Source organism: Mus pahari, chromosome 4, assembly GCF_900095145.1.
Source record: "Mus pahari chromosome 4, PAHARI_EIJ_v1.1, whole genome shotgun sequence".
NCBI classification, from domain to species: Eukaryota; Metazoa; Chordata; class Mammalia; order Rodentia; family Muridae; genus Mus; species Mus pahari.
The window spans coordinates 107,577,870-107,589,953 of record NC_034593.1 but is presented as its reverse complement, the minus strand read 5'-3'; the positions used below and the strand labels follow the sequence as shown (position 1 = coordinate 107,589,953).

Here is a 12,084-nt window from a genome sequence, read left to right as displayed (position 1 = left end):
AGCTAGTATTATGTTTTAATAAAAACAGAGGCACGTGACTCACTAAAGGATAAAACATGCTTGCCCTGTGTCCTGTCCTCTTTCCTTCCCCTCTCTCTGTGCTCTCTCTTTCCCTCCTCATTCTCATGCTCTTCTGTTCTGTTCCTCTTCTTTGTTTCTCTATGAAAGACAAATACTTGAATTTTTTTTTTTTTAAAAAAAAAGATGAATATTCTCAGCCAAAGTAGTTACTGAATGGACACAGGGCTACTTAATTCAAAAGTAGAACTCTGTTCTCTTGTGAATCATCACTCAAAAGAAAAGTTATTTGAGCAGAACCTTAATTTTATAGGCATGTGTCTTGTGTAGATAAAGATTGCCATGACTTGCATAGAAATTATTTTCAGTCCTCTACTGAAAGCAGAGCAAAGCTCACTTAATATGCAAAAAGGCATCAAACTTGCCAGTTGAAAGGCTATTGTGTTTCTGGTTTTGCAAAAAGGGAGCCTGATGACATCTAGGCTTTAGCAATGGACACTCCACCAGGGAACTCTGCTTTAAATGGATCCCTCCCTCCCTGCATCCTCTCCTTTCTTCCTTTCTCTCTGATCAAATACAAGTTCACTACATCTACCCTAATCCTCCCCCTCACAAGGCACATTTTTGGGAAGTTTCATTGTACTCGGCTGGCTCTTGTCTTCACATGGAATCGACATGCTATTTAAAGTGTAAACTAAGAGTGTGAATGCATGCTGTAGGAAGGTAGTATATAGTTGAAAGTCTGTGTTGGGGGATGGGCAGGCATCAGATAGATAGAAGGTCAAAAACCACCCTTGGTATTGGTGGCATTTTAACTCCATTTGACCATAGTTTCAACAGAATCAAGTTTGTATTAAGTTAGAGTAAAGGAGACATTTCAACATGAGAGATAAGTAAACAGTAGAAAAATCAGAAACACTGTCCCTAGATGCACAGGCACAGGCACAACACTGGGCACCATTGTGAATGATATCCACAGTTAGAGTACAGAAGGCTTTTTATACCTCTGACATGAAACGAATGAAGATTTACTTCTTTCCATAGCTCGGCACTGAAATATCTGATCTTTTAAATGCTGCAGATGGATTTCAGTTTGTTTTAGTTTGCAGTAACTGCTGTTATTATACAGTACAAGGGAACATCTCAAAGGGCGTGCATGTGCGCGCGCGCATGCGCACATACACACACACACACACACACACACTAGATAGATAGATAGATAGATAGATAGATAGATAGATAGATAGATAGATAGATAGATAGATAGATCAGCTTCCATTGCTTAACATATGTAGTTATAAAACCTAAAGGCCAGTTCTAACATTCTTAAGAAGTTTGCTGTTTGAATACTTACAAATAAAAGGCTTTGGACAATTTCTGTAGGATTTTATTTAAGTTTACCCAAAAGAAAACTAAATATAGTGAACAAATAAGATGTAAACATATACATATTGACAAAGCTCTTTCGAATGAAAGGGTCATAGGTTTCATATCTTACAATATGCATAAGACTGCTATGTGTGTGTGTGTGTGTGTGTGTGCGTGTGTGTGTGCATATACAAAGTTCCGTTTGCTTTGTCTTTGTGACCCATAGCAAACCTCTGCCCTAAGCTGTGCCTCTTCCTGCATTAGATGGAAGTCTTCTTCCCTTGTGCCTGACTCTGTGGATTGGTTTGTGCCTGACTCTGTGGATTGAATCTCAAATTTTAGCTCTCACTGAAGGACCAATACCTCCAGATCCTATGCTCAGCCCCAAACTGAGATTTCCAAGAGGTTTGAGCACCTTTGGCTGCTGATGTGCCGGGCGCCCTCATACCAAACAGCTTTAAATTGGACCTTATTGCATTCTTCTCTAAAACACTCGGTATCCAGATTTTCAATTTCAGACAATACTATTTTCCCAGTCACCCGGTAGTGTTAGCAAATAACAGATATGATAGAGATGTTGAACAGCAGAGATTATTAGTTCCCTGCAATTTTCACTTCGAAAAGGCACTATATGTCAGAATCAGAAATGACACAGAAGCAACGAGTGCATTGACTGAAAGGATGTTTACCATGTATTAACTGGGGAAAATAGTATGATAACACTATACCTAAATGAAGGAAATTTCATATGTGTGTATATACATTCAGCAGAACATATGTGTGTGTGCATCTGTCACCACTTAGTCACATCACTAGGCCACTTTGTTTGATTTTTTTTTTTGTTTTTATACTATTCTTTTTAAATCTTATATTTTAATTAAAAAGTAGTCATTACATTTCATTTTTGTACATGAAGCAAACAGATTTCAAGGTGCTTTACAACAACTATTTAAGTTTTTCCTCTAGTTTGGAAACTTCTAATTTGTATATTTTATGGGCTTCAAGGTGATCCTATGATATATAGGTGTAGAATAATAAGGCTTGTTAAAGCTTGCCATCTTCTCACATCACTAACATCATCTGTAGTAAGAATATTTGAAATGCACTCTCAATGATTTCAAAATTCTCACTCTTCTCTTTTCAGCCATATTCACCACTTATTCAAAAACATCTAAAAGTATTTTTTCCTTGTTTAAGACTCTGAGTTCAGACCTCTAGAGTAATTTTAGTCAGCACCATGGCTGCTCTGGCCAGGGATGACATTCATAAAGCCTCTAGGTCTGTGGGACCTGACTGGAACGGCACGACTTCAACCCCTCTCTGGCTGTAATATAGAGTATACACCCTTAGTACACACCTTTATTCCAAGACAACGAAGGTGAATTTAGTTTGTAGGAAGATGCAGCCACACTTTTAAAATGATGTCCAATTGAGGGGCAGACAAAGAGATGGATCAAAGGAATATTTTGACAGAATGAGTCAGAGATAGTACATGCCCAACTCTCAGAAGAACAGCAGAGGAAAGAGGGGCTACTTAATAACAGCTCAGAGTAAGTCAGGACGGAGGGCGTTTCGGTGAGAACAGTTCAGTTGAGTTCAGGTGAGCAGTGCAGTTCAGTTGAGTTCACATAGCTGTGCTCAGTTTGTGCAGTCAGTCCAGTTCAGTTTGTAGAATTAAGAGGCATTTCTTCCAAGCAGATCAAGCTTGGAGAGGAATTTGAGCAAAAGCCAGCTCAACCAGGGAATATGTGGCAGGTCTGGATTTCTTGCAAGAATTACTTAAAAGACCACTGTAAGAAATCATGAAAGTAAAGTCGTGGTCACAGCAGAGACTCAAGCATGTTATACATGCCAGGAACTTTGGATACCCACTGAGGAGAACTTCCTTCAGGAAGTAGATTTTGCTCGGGAGAAATGAGCTTCAGGAAATATCACCAGAGACACAGTATATTAGAGGCTGTGGGAGCACAGCTGATCCATGAAGAGTCTAAACGCCAGGGATAGAACAGCAAGATTTGCTGTAGCATTATCTACCCTATGGGATTTATCATAATTCAGCCAAAATTTCCTTTCTGCTTTACAGTTTTCTGTTTTGGAATGAGACTATGTACTCTTTGCTTTGCCAGTGTATATTGGAAACAGGTATCTTGTTTATTGGATATTATAGGGCCCTGTAATTAAGACCTTACTTTGAATCTTTGACTGTCTTGACCCTTTGAACTTGGGCTTTTGGAACAGCTTGCAAACGGCTAAGATTTGGTGCTCTTACAAGTAAACTCAGTGCACTTTGCATTGTGTTTACTGTGTCTGGAGGATGGGGGCTATAACTTATTGCGTAACTATGCTTGGGTGTGAAGCTGACAAAGAAGAGACTTGTTACTTTTATCTTCATTGTCACCTCAACTGGTTTTGGAATCATGTAGGAAGAACAGCTTTGAGTGTGCCTTTGAAGGCATTCCAGAAGTACCTAAATTGAGAAGACATACTCTCAGTGTAGCTCTTTCTATTCCATGGACTAAGGACCATTCATTTACAAAAGTAAATGACAAGGGTTGGGGGAGGGGGTGGGGAAGAAGAAGGAGAGGCAGGTGGTGCTCCCTTTGTCCTTTTATCTCCTGTGGGGATGTGAAGAGGCAACCATCTCCACACATGTACACACTTTTTGCTAAGGAACCACCTACTGCCATGATATCCCTTCTCAAAGTGTGCGTCTAAATAGTGCCTTCTCTTCCTAAGAAGCTTCCTGTGGCATTTTCTCCTGGCATAAGGCTGAAATATAACAAGGGAGATGTAGCATCTCACCCTCACTGTGGTTTTAATTTGCCTTTCTCTAATGATCAATGATATTAAGCACACACACACACACACACACACACACACACACACCTTTTGTTATTCATATATTTTGGGATAATTATATATTTGTGTACCCTATGTATTTCTAAACTCTTTTGTTTGTTTTCGCAATATTATGTCATTTGATCTGTTCTCCTGATATTTTAACCATTAATTCTTTATTGGATATATAGCACCCTGGAGTTTTCTATTCATACTGTCAATTGATTCCTTCCATGTACAGAAAATTGATTGGTTTGTCTAATCATACTTGTCTGTACAATTGGAGTCAAGTCCAAAAAATGATTAACAAAGCCAGTGTTGTATAATTACTCCCTCTGTTCTATGGTAGTAATTGGGAAGTTTCTGGTCCTATATTTAATCTTTTGAAGATTTGTTTGTTTTATTTTATATGTATGAACATCTTGCCTGCATTCATGTCTGTGCACGTGGCTTGTGTACCTGGTGCCTGGGGAATTGGAAAAAGGGTTAAATGCCCTGAACATAGAGTTATGGAAGGTTGTGAACCCCCAGTTATTTCAAAGAAAGTAACCCAGGTCTTCTGCAAGAACAGTCGAGCCAACTTCACAACCCTATTTCTTTAGTTCACTATTCTGCATGTGGTTATACAGTTTCCTAACTTAGTTTTTTTAAGAAACGGTCCTTTGCTTATTACATATTCTTTTGAAAATTTGTTGTATTCCATTGTATGGATTCATTTCTGAGTTCCTTATGCTGTCTGATTTGTTGATAGGCTAAATAATTAGTTAATCGTTGACAGCATACTTAAAACAATCTTTGGAAAGAAACAATAATGGCCTGAAAATCATCTTGTGAAGGTTAGATAGCCTGCTGGCTACACTTGAGCACAGATTGTTCTGATTCAGGAGTTCAGCTGGATTATCTGCGAAAACTAACAAGATGCAGAACCAGGATAATCACAGAGATACTTGGTTTCAAAACTTTCATCTTACCGAGAAAAACCTATGGACAAATGAATTCCATGAGATGCCTATAGGATCCTTAGCTGCACAGGCACAAAACATTCATGAATGTATATAGTCAGCTAATATAGAGAATACAGATGTCGGGAAATAAAAGGTTTTTATTAATCATTCATCCTCAATTTTTTTGCTTGTTCAAAATACACAACAGGAAAGTGAAAATAAAGGAAAACAAAAGACCAAAGTCATATAGGACTCTGGTGAGGGGAGTCAAAATGGAGACAGGTGGGTGGGGGGAGAGAGGGGAAGGTACCAAGCCAAGAACCTGCAGTGTAGACAGAAGGGGAAACATGGCTCTTTCAGGAGCCATTGCTAAACATCTGAGACACTGAAACTTAGAAGGATGCCCAAGTTTTTAAACTTTATTTTCCCTGAGAATTTATTTTGAGAACCATGTAAAGATTTTAGTCAAATAAGTACAACTTCCAAAGCTTGACTCGAAAACAGAGATTAGAAGAGGCCTTAAATTTAAATAGGTTCTAATTCAAATTTCTCATTTTCTTTCCATCTACAAAATTTGACAATTTCTGTCATTACCCATAGGACTTCCAAGTGTTACGTATCCTAATTTCAACCTCGATCTCCCACCACATCCCCACTGCCCCTCAACAATGTCCTTTTGCTTCAAGAGATAGAACCATTCTCTATGTTGCAAGTAAAACACCATTTATGGGTCTATCTGTAATATTTTTTCAGGGTCTTTTACTGAGGAGTGGTATGTTATTTTATGGTCAGCTGGAGAGCTTTGAAATTTGACAGAATCTTGCAAAAGAAAGTACAAGGACCATCTCATGGATTACTTACCCCAACAAAACACAGTTATTTCCTCATCAATTTTGTGTGTGCTTGCTCATGTACCTGTGCTTTCTGCTAATTTAATTTAAGCACCTGTCAATAGAAGGACTGACTTCATGACAAGGATTTTAAAAATGTATTCATGTATTCAATGTATTGAAGTGTTGAACTTGGATGTACATCTCTTTCTTTGCATTAGTTTTCAGTAGCGTGATAAGTTTATATAAAATAGCGATTAGCACTATGTTTATTAACTGTTTTGCATGAGGCTTATTTTTATTTTTTATTGTTATAAATGAAAGATGTTAAAATAATTTTATTACATGTAGACATGCCCTCCCTGAGGCTTAACAGAAAGATGTTTGCCTTATGTTTAACATGATGAGATTTATATTATTTTACTTGGCACTTGATTGAGAGCTTCCCAAGCATGGACAGTGTAGACAAAGCTTTCTTGTGTAATGGCAAAATGTTGGTGACCCTGCCTGCTTGCTAAGCCTCTCCAAAGAGCCCTCTAGTGGCTGTAGGTAATAAAGTAGGGTATTAAGTTTCACTATGTAAATATATGCATTCTATAATTCAGTCACATGGAGTGAATGTATATATGTATATATGTAATATATTATAGCATACTATATATATGTAATATATTATAGCATACTATAAACATATTCTATACATATATAGTGTTCAAGTGTTTTGCCTGCATGTGGGTATCTCTGTCATGTGCATGCAGTGCCAATGAAGGCCAGGCCAGAAGAGGGAATTAGATCCCCTGGAAACAGTTACATATAGTTGCCAGCAGCTTGATATGGTTTCTGGGATCAAGACCACTATCCAAGAGCACCAGGTGCCTTGAACCACTGAACCATCTCTGCAGCTCCACTCCTTGACTTTTTACTTATGGTTTGAAATGGACTCTTTCAGTGCCATGTCACTATGAGGGTGCAGAGTCATAGCAGACTAATTAAGTTGTGCTGCCGGTGGGCAAATGTAGAAACTGTCAAGTAAATTGCAAAGATGCATCCGTCCCTCTTCTTTGTACATTTCCTTCATTTTTTTTCTCATCGGTTGGCTTCTATTTCTTTTTTAAAAACAGTTGATATTTTCTTTTTATAGCCCATTTATTTTCTGCTCTTAAAATTATAAACATAGAGTTTCAAAACTTCTGTTGACCCCATGAATTATCCGTCACAATTATTGCATGAAATCTTTTGAAGTGGGGTTTAAACTATTAGGATTCTTAAGTTCTTAGGTCAGAGAGATGACAAACCTTATATGAGTTTGATATCTAGGACTCACAAAGTAGAAGCAGAGAACTGATTTCTTCTGATTTCTATATGAATACTGTGGCAGACTTATGTTCTCCCTTCATTGAATAAATACATGTGATAATAAGATAAAAATTTAAGTCTCCTGGAGGGATTTACATATGAATCCAAGGCTAATACCTACATAGACACTCTTTCCAACTCTGTGTTTAAGTGGACATGCAGGTGTGGCCATCATGGTTGTATTGGCTATCTATGCTACTGTACTTTCTATAAGCCATCTACTCAATGGGACAAAGATTGTTTTACCTTTCCAGGATATTGAAAAAGTCCTATCAAGGTTTCAATCTGTTGTAAAGGTTCTTCTTCTATCAAACACAAACATACTGACAACATATTCCATAAAAGCAGGAATCAATGTACCCTAAAAATAGAAAAATCAGTTGCTCATATTCAAACAATGCTCATGGAGATCCAGCACTGAATGCTTCATGTTTATGTTTCAAATCACTCTTCAAAACAGAATGCATTCTCCCTTTGCAAAGGAGCAAGATTAGGGCCTTGGAAGGTAAGTGATCTTTGTTCATGCTGCAGATAAACTGTATGTAAGTGGGGCAGCAAGACTTGACTCCAGAGGCATCCTTGTTTCATTACGACAAGCTTCCTGCATCTTGCACACACATTATGTATCTAAAATATCAATCTCCTGCAAATCCGACTGCAACTTTATTTTTTTTGTCATGGTTTGGTTGAATACACATATAGAGCATATATGTGTATGTTCATTTGTGCACATTCAAGAAAACATGTACACACACACGCACACACACACACACACACACACACACAAACACATATTTTCAATTTGAGTTTGATGGCACACATGTATAATCAAGCACTTGGGAAGCAGGACAAGAGAATCAAAAGTTCAAGGGCAGCTGCAAATACATAGATAATTCAAAGTCTCCTCATGTCTCATGGGACCCTGTCTAAAACCCCCAAATCCCAGAAAGAAAAAAAAAATTACCAGAAAATTTAAAATGCACAGTATTTAATGTTTGAGAATGGAAGTCAAATAGCATCTTGAAGCCATCACGAGGACTTATATTAGCATGACATCATCATCCACTACTTACCAATGTATTTTCTATTATACTTGGATAGTTTGTGGAACTTTAATGGAAATATATGAAAATGTAATGGTTATGTTGATGGGGAAAAGTGACTTGTATTATAATTGTGTATTTCAGGTGCATTTCTGCCTACATTTACCTTAAAATAATTATTTAAAAAGACAAAAATAACAAAGCTGAGTGCTGCTGAAAGCAAAATTGTTTCTAGTGTTCTAGATTATTAAGGGGAAAAATCACCACCACTATGTTGTAATCCTTTAAAAGTATAGAGCAGCTTCTATTTATTCATTTTATTTAAGTTCCTATCACATGTACCAACCAATGACTCTGCCTTGGCTACAGCTGCTCTAGATGCATTCTGTAAGTATTTTAAAACAAAGAATAAATAGCATTTCGTAGCTATTAATAGACTGCTTATTTCACAAAGGAGGCTAATGTATTGATCCCTGCTCAGACACTTTGTCTTCAGAACTAGTCATCAGGAGGAAAGACCTTACAAAGTAGAAATTAATATAGAATAGCTACTTCATGACACACAGGCCAAGGGCTGGCAATCACAACTTTAAAATAGAATCACATTTCATTTTTACATTTTGAGAAGTTACAATTTGTAATGAGACTTTTAGGGAAGATAGGAGACTATAGAATTTTTTCTATAAAGCAATGACTATATTGTGTTGATTTCTTGAAAGACCTATATTCATATAACTTTTGAAAAATGCATGTTTGTAGCAAATATGTAGCTTCGTGTTCATGTGGTTTCCTTAACAAGCATAACAGAGCTGTCTTTCTCTCTCTTCCTTGCCATTGGATCCCTTTCCCTAACTGGATTGCCAGTTTGAGCCTCAGTTGGAGAGCATGTGCCTAGACCTGCTAGGAATAGATGTTCCAGGATGGGGTGGTATCCAAGGGGGCTCTCTGAGCAAAAGAGGGACAATGTGGGAGGGATATATAAGGTGGATCTTGGAAAAAGAGGAGGTAGGGGACTGTGATTGGGATGTAAGGTGAATAAAAAATAAAAATAAAATACAAATTAAAAAATTCTTTTAACTTGAGCATAGAATAAGGATAGGAAATTAAATATTCATTCATATCCATGTGTATTTCTCCCACCCCCAACAATCAAGCTTTGTTTAGCCACATTTGGCAATATGACAGAAAGGGCCCTTCTTCTAAAACAACCAAATAATTATCTTTTCCTAGAATTCTTCACTTAGCTGAATTTTAATCCAATATATACATAATGTTAGTATCTGTGTTCATGTATCATTTCTCTGATATCATTTCTCTGACACGCCACCATTATGTGTCACCCAGAATATCTCTTGCTAGCTACCACACTTCCCTTGGCCCTTACTCGAATCCAATGACTTTGATTCATTATGCCTCTGTGAAAACATTTCATAAGTTTCTCATTGACATCTTATTATTATTATTTTCTTTTAAGATAGGGTCTCTATGTGTAACCCTTGATGTCCTAGAACTCACTTTGGAGACAAGGATGGCCTCATACTCTGAGATTCATCCATCCCTGCTTCTCGAATGCCTCCTTCCCTAGTAACCCTCCATTCTCTTTTTTCCTATTTTTTGACCACTTTATGTCTCCCAACTCACATGAGAAGAGCCATGCTCTGTGAAACCCTCTGTGGCTAACTGGTGTCATTTAGCACCATGGCTTGCACTGGAGCCATGTTGTCATAAATGAGAGTATTTATTTCTTTTCAATTGTTGAATAGTATTCCTCTTAGCACAACACACAGAGCTTCTTTTTTTGTTCATGTGTGCCGTTGAGGTTGCCTTCCAATGATTACAATGCTGTGCTGAACATGCTGTGTTTATATCTCTGAGAGTCTGATTTCAATTGGCCCACATGAGCTCGATGCTTTTTTAGGAACAAATTCCAGGTATACCTTTTTGAGAAAAAGGCCATCCTCTATTCCACAGTCACTAGACAATTATTTAGTCACTAACAGTGTGCAAGGATTTTAATATGGATATACCTTGAAAAATTACTGATTTTTGTAAACATCTTCGTTGTGAACAGTGGTATTTCCAGATGACTTTATCTTTTATTTATTTTTATTTATTTATTGAGAAGCTTTCAAAATTCTTGGAAACTCTGTGGCTTTTTTGGAGCAATGTCATTTCATGTTATTGTGCCTATTTTTTGTTTGTTTGTTTGTTTGTTTGTTTTTCTCAATAAATTTGGTTATTTCTACTGTGGAATTTTACTTTTTTATATATTCTAGAAATTAGTTGTTTTTTAGATTCATTTTTGTTGGTTTAAATAAGTGGCACAGTTTTCTAGGAGTTATATAATTATTTGAATGGTGGTGAAATGGTAGGCAAATAATTGTTTATAATGGCTATTTTATTTGGCATTGATTATAAGGCCTTAAGGGAATTTTATTTTAAATCATCTATCATTTTTCTTAGTCTTAAGTATTTATTGATTATGGTTATCTTTGCAGAAACAACTTTAAATTTTCAATGGTTCCTGGTGCTTTAATCATATATATTTTATATATTTCTATTCCACTCATTATTTTATTCTGTTTTAAGTTGTTTAGTAAATGTCTTTCTTTTGTTAAAAAATAGTCCTTCACTCTTACAAATCTTGTATTACTATTTTTGGATGAGTTCTGTTGTAGTTTGCTTTCTCATGTTTTAGGAAGTGGTGATGTCTATTTTGGTTGTTTTCTTTGACCAGTAGCTTATACTATAATATCCACGTAAGAGTCTTCAAATATCTATAGTTATTGATTTCTAGTTATATTATTTTGTTGATGATTTGATTTTTATTAAATTCATTCAAACTTGTTTTGTGTCATAGCACACAGTTACTACTATAGCAGGTTCAGTGGGCTATTTCTATATATAGGGCAGGTTCATTGAATGTAGTTTAATTCTGTTGAGATGTAGTAATCCTCTGCACACATGTTACTCTGCTGACAATAGTGAGATTCTAGATACACATCTTCTGTTTTCCTTACTTTTACCATCCAGATGGCTTAGTAGTTTTTAAAAGTTAGTATAGATGTACCCAACAATTATGATAGTTCTGTATGCTATCCCTTCAGATTGGTTGGCACACTTACTGCATATTTTGTGTTCTGAAGTTGATTCTCTAATGTTGGTAGGTATCTAATCATTACATTTTCTGATTGGATTGCAAAGTTTTATAGGATGAGCTTTTTTTCCTTTTAAGTTGTTTTACTTACTAAATGTTTATTTTGCTTAAAATGAATACAAATCTATTTTCTTTTAGTCATTCTTTTCACACACACACACACACACACACACACACACACACACACACACACACACACACACACAAAATACTGTTCTATCCTGTGAATCAGTTTTTTTCCTCAGTTTGAACATTTGAGACAGGCTGCCCTCAACAGCACAGTCCTTCCTGCATTACTCTCATAAATTCTAATTAGTAAATGTATGTGTCACATGCTCATATCTTATCTTAATTATGCATCTTTAATTCAAACGTGAGTTTCTTGCAAGCAGTATGTAGTAGAATCATTTTAAAATTCAGCAACTCTATGTTTTTATTTAAAGTAAATAATGATTTTTTTTCCTGCTAGAACATCGATGCATTTATTTATTTATTTATTTATTTATTTATTATTTTCTTTATTTACATTT

General features: G+C 36.3%; 1 protein-coding gene across 1 annotated transcript in view; it reads right to left on the bottom strand.

Moving 5' to 3' along the window:
• Dpyd (dihydropyrimidine dehydrogenase) overlaps positions 1–12,084 on the bottom strand; it is an 844,579-nt gene that overhangs the window by 431,779 nt on the left and 400,716 nt on the right. The gene's annotated exons all lie outside the window — the stretch shown is intronic.